This window comes from Nelumbo nucifera, chromosome 6 (assembly GCF_055504915.1).
Source record: "Nelumbo nucifera cultivar China Antique chromosome 6, China Antique-T2T, whole genome shotgun sequence".
NCBI lineage: Eukaryota > Viridiplantae > Streptophyta > Magnoliopsida > Proteales > Nelumbonaceae > Nelumbo > Nelumbo nucifera.
Genome location: NC_142654.1, coordinates 41,219,236 through 41,224,806, shown reverse-complemented (window position 1 = coordinate 41,224,806; position 5,571 = coordinate 41,219,236). Strand labels below are relative to the sequence as shown.

The 5,571-nt window shown below is 34.0% G+C and overlaps 1 long non-coding RNA gene across 1 annotated transcript; it reads left to right on the top strand.

Annotated features, from left to right (window-relative positions):
• Positions 1 to 1,166: 1,166 nt before the first annotated feature.
• Positions 1,167 to 5,034, top strand: LOC148790796 (uncharacterized). The gene is made up of 3 exons (XR_016077287.1): positions 1,167 to 1,268; positions 1,397 to 1,443; positions 4,783 to 5,034. It is a non-coding gene; the product is annotated as an uncharacterized LOC148790796 (long non-coding RNA).
• Positions 5,035 to 5,571: the final 537 nt, after the last annotated feature.

Here is a 5,571-nt window from a genome sequence, read left to right as displayed (position 1 = left end):
AACATAAGTTATATTTTGTTACCGATCATTTTATTGATGAAAATTGACTTTTAAATAAAAGAATTTTAAGTTTTACTAGGCTTGAATGGCCACATACTGGCCCAACTATTGCTGCAAGTATTTTAAATACTTTACATGCTTATAGAATAGAAAATAAATTATTTTCTATTTGTTTTGATAATGCTAGCAATAATGATTCTGCAATAAATATTTTAAAATCTTAATTAAAACCATGTTTAAATGGTAAATTATTTCATATGAGATGTGCATATCACATCTAAAATTTATGTATTCAAGATGCCTTGAGTATTATTTCTACTCATATTTCTAAAATTAGAAATTGTATTATATATATTAAAAGTTCAAGGGCAAGAAAACAAGAATTTAAATATTTATGTCAAAATTATGGTTTAAAATATAAACATTTTATATTAGATGTAAAACAGAGGTGGAATTCTATCTATACCGTGTTATAAAGTTGTATTTCTCATAAACAAATTCTTACTGATTTTTATAATGCAAAAATGCCTAATGATATTATATTTGAGGAAGACTGGAAAATGACAGTTTGTATAAGAGATTTTTTAAAACATTTTTATGATATTATTATTAATTTTAACAATTATTATTGTTAAAATTTAAAAATAATAAATTATTTTGAATTTTATATTATGTTAGTCTTTTTTAAATTGAAATTAAATTTTGATACTTTATAATTATAAAATTATTATAATTAATAATTAAATTTTATAATGATGATATAAAAATATTATTTATAATTATAATAATATTTTTAATTAATTATTAAAATCTATTACTTTGGTTTTATGATTTATATTAATGTATTATATATATTTTCTCTTATTAGTATGGTAGATATTGTTTACTCATCTTATTTCAATGTTTAAGTTTTAACTTAAAATATTTTTGAAAAAATAGGTTTAACTTAAACATTAATATTTTAATACATTGATGAAAAATTAAATGCATGTATTTAGAATGTGGAGAGAGAGAGAGAGAAAGAGAGAGAGAGAGGGAGAGAGAGAGAGAGAGATTTTTAAGGGGTAAGGGGAAATGAGAGTCTTTAATTTGTTGTTTCAAAAATGACATGGAATAAAAAAATCAAAAAGGAGAAAAAAGTAAGACTTTCTTGTTTTAGTATAAAAAAAAAATCTAACTGTTGGGTCTCATCCCCAATCTCCCATTTTCATCTTATTTTGAGTGGTAGAGGTTCAGACAGTGAAGAATCCCCAAAGAACGAACCCTAGGTAAGCATTCTTTACTCTTTCTTCTTCTCTTTCTCATGTTCTTCCTTCATCTTCTTCTTTTTCTCTTTCTCATCTTTCTTCTCCCCACCTCTTCTAGTTTCTAATCTACCATTTTCATGTTTGGTTAGTGTTTCAGAGATGGAAGAAGAACCAGCTGATTTTGGGATTTTTAGAGGTACAATCCACTGATACCCATTTATTGTTTGGTGGTATTTTTAGTTTTTTCTTGTACAAATCTTTACTTGTCTTCAATGTTAGGTCAAATGTTTCCATTTGTTCTTTGTGATTAGGGTTTATTGGATTGGGCTAAGGGTTTAGGGTTTAACGCACTAGGATTTAATGCATTATGGTTTACTCCATTACTAATTTCTTACAATTTCCTAAGAATACATGATTTTATGGATTTCTTACCATTTCCTATAAAAAATATTTGTTAACTACTGTAAATAATTATGGAATTGTTTATTTCGGATCAAATTCCATGGAATGATTATGCAGTTATTTATTTCAGTCCACCATTTTATATGCCTTATACATGATCCATTTTGCCCCATTCCAAATTTTTTATTATTACTTAGACCTATTTCATGGTTATATTAAATTGAATTTTTGACAACTTCTATTGTGAATGTGCTGCACTAAATTGAATGCTTAAACTCCTTATTAATGTGGTTTCATCTTTGCTCATTTCCATGTATTCTCATTTGATAACTTGTATTGTATTTCGTGAATAAATTGGATTGATTCTTTTTGTCACATTCTTATTAATGTGTTCTCATATCCATGTGAACCTAAGTATTTTTTTAACGTGTTGTACTTTTATTTGTATTTTAGATAAACCATGTGAATGCGTAGACTTTTATTTAAATGAATATATTAGGTTGAATTTTTTTCTCCAGTCTTATTACTATGTTCTCATTAACATGTGAATGCCTCTATCTGAACCTAATTAAAATTTTCTTTTTAATGTTTTATACTCTTGTTTGTATTTTGGGTCAACCATGTGACTGCTTAGACTTATTTGCTAGAATATGTTGGATAGAAATTTTCTCCATTATTCTTATTAATGTGTTCTCATTTCCATATGAATGACTCTTGATAACCCTACATGTTGATGCCTTAAGGGCATCAATTCAGGGGTATTTTCGGTATTATATTAGTCAAAGTGTACCATTTTCCCAGTTAAAATCAATTGTGTGACCTCTGAGGGTCTTTGTGCAAATTATGTAGAATACTGAGAAGTTTTATAGACTAAAGTGCAGTTTTTGGGAAGTTAGTCTGAATACCAGTTGAGAGAGGGGTGCTTTTGTAAAGAACTGAGAACAGGAGGACGCCTCCTATCTGCTAAACCCAGTTGGCGCCCATCCTGCTATATTACCATGCTCCCCTCTCCTTAGCAAATCCTAGGGAGCCCTTTTAACCCATTCTTTTCCTCCTTAGCAAACCCTAGCCACCCCCAGCTTTGCAATCTCCACCATCCATTTTAGGGCTCTCCTTTGTAGCTTTTAAACACTAGGGCACCACCTATTCTGCTAATCCTCACCATTCAGCTCCCCTACCATTAAATCTCAGCCACTCCCTCCACCTTATATCCCAACCATTCAATCTAGGGTGCCACCTATTCTTTTAATCTTAACCCTTCAACCCTAGATGTTCTAATCTACACCCTCCATTTCTGGGCGCCCAAATCTCAGCCCTACATAATATTGGGTGCCCTCTTCTTTCATTCTTAGCCATAGGATCACCCTAAAACCATCTTAGCCATCCATTAGAAACCCTAGGGCATCCCTAACTTTGCTAAATCCCAGCTGCCGCCCCTATCTTTCTCCCTATTTCCAGTTGTGTCCACCCTTCTACAAAAAGGGTCCCAAGGGCCCTGTAGAAGGGGTTGGTCAATTTACCCAAGTAAGAAGAGAAAGAGATAGAGAATAAATGGTCAATGGACACCCAAGATTTAGTAACTGGGTCTCTTCACCTAAGTCAAGTGTCGAGATTCGTGTCAAACAAAAAAGGGAATGCCAAAGACACTTACCTAACACTTAGTAACCGGGTCTCTTCACCTAAGGCAAGTGTCAAAATTCGTGTTAACCGGTGGAAGGTAACAATAGAATTAAGTGTGCAAATCATCAGGGGTAGAAATCCACTGTAAAAAATTGATAAGAAGAATATATGTCTAATTTTAAAATCAATCTCAGATTATCAAGACAGTCTGCAAATGGAAGGGTAAATAAGATTGTTAAGCCATGTTTCTATAATATTCAAAATAAGACAGTTTTACCCCTAAAGCCCAATACCAATCTATATAGAGTTTGAGAATGCTGGAATCCATATGCTTGATTAATTTTGTTAGGGATGACCTTGTAATGGGAAAGATCTATATACTCAGTGTAATTTTAAGGCTGCATTGCTAAGTAACTAGCAATGGTTACGTTGGGGGGTGTGATAACTCTGCATGTTGATGCCTTAAGAGCATCAATTCAGGAGTATTTTTGGCCTTAGAGTAGTCAAAGTGTACCCTTTTCCCAGTTAAAATCAATTATGTGACCTTTGAGGGTCTCTGTGCAAATTATGTAGAATACTGGGAAGTTTTCTAGGCTGAAGTGCAGTTTTTGGGAAGTTGGTGTGAAGACCAGCTGAGAGAGGGGTGTTTTTGTAAAAAACTGAGAACAAGAGGGCACCTCCTATCTGCTAAACCCAATTGATGCCCATCCTATTGTATGGCCATGCTCCCCTCTCCTTAGCAAATCCTAGGGAGCCTTTTTAACCCATTCTTTTCCTCCTTAGCAAACCCTAGCCACCCCCAGCTTTGCAATCTCCACCATTCACTCCTTCTAATCTCCACTATCCATTTTAGGGCTCTCCTTTGTAGCTTTTAAACACTAGGGCACCACCTATTCTGCTAATCCTCACCATTCAACTCCTCTACCATTAAATCTCAGCCACTCCCTCCACCTTATATCCCAACCATTCAATCTAGGGCGCCACCTATTCTTTTAATCTTAACCCTTCAACCCTAGATGTTCTAATCTACACCCTCCATTTCTGGGTGCCCAAATCTCAACCCTACATAATATTGGGTGCCCTCTTCTTTCATTCTCAGCCATAGGATCACCCCAAAGCCATCTTATCCATCCAATAGAAACCCTAAGGCATCCCTAACTTTGCTAAATCCCAGCTACCGCCCCTATCTTTCTCCCTATTTCCAGTTGTGTCCACCCTTCTATAAAAAGTGTCCTAGGGGCCCTGTAGAAGGGGCTGATCAATTCACCCAGGTAAGAAGGAAGGCTGATCTTGAGAAGTTTAAGGGTAGAGGAAGAGGAGGATGCCTAGGCAAGAGGAGGGGTTCCTACTTGTAGTTCGCCAACACCACTACTGCCACCTTTGGATTTGAATCCCATCCATTTTTTCTTCAGTTTTAGAATTACTTTATGTTCTTTAATTTCCAGTTTTATTTTTTCCTTCTTGCAAATTTATTTTTATTAGATTTAATTTGGGTTTTATTTCTTTTCTGCAGATATGAAATTCGGCCAGGTAAGACGGAAGGCCTAGCTCGAGAAGTTCGAGGGTCGAAGGAAAGATCCAGAGACTGCTACCTTTGATCGGATTCTCAGACATTTTTATTTCATTCCTTTTCTTTATTTGTCTCTATTATTTATTTTTATGCACTTGTTATTCTCAGTACTGTTCGAATTTGGTTTTAATGAATTCCATTTTTTTCTTTTTAATTAATTAATTTTATATTTCTGCAGCTCCCCTTTGTGTTCTCTCTCCTGGATCTAAGTACGTAATTATTTTTCCATTGCTTCCCTATGGATACAACCCATTCTCACCCATTTACTACGTTTATATTTTTTGTGAGAAACGGTAAATTTATAAATATTAAAACTGGCATTCCGAAGTGGCTAACGACACACTTCCGGACACACCAAATCTACCTAAATTTAATTTTTTCTTATTAATGTGTTACTCCTGTTTTATATCAACCATGTGAATGCTTAGAGTTATTTGCATGAATATATTGGATTGAATTTTTCTTGATGTTGTGTGATCCGATCACTCCCGGCTAGAAGGCAATTCGAACTTCAGTCTCCTACATGGTCGGGTTAAACTGCAAGAGAATAGTATAATACATGATATGGATACTCTAGGATCATTCAGAAAAACTGCATTTTTCTAGGATCATTCTTGCACCGAAACTGGATCAAATTTGAAACCAAAAGGAGGGAGATGTATACATGATATGGATTCCACAAATATAGCTCCCAAAGTGGTAGTTCATGCCCAAATTGAATCCCAAAATCAG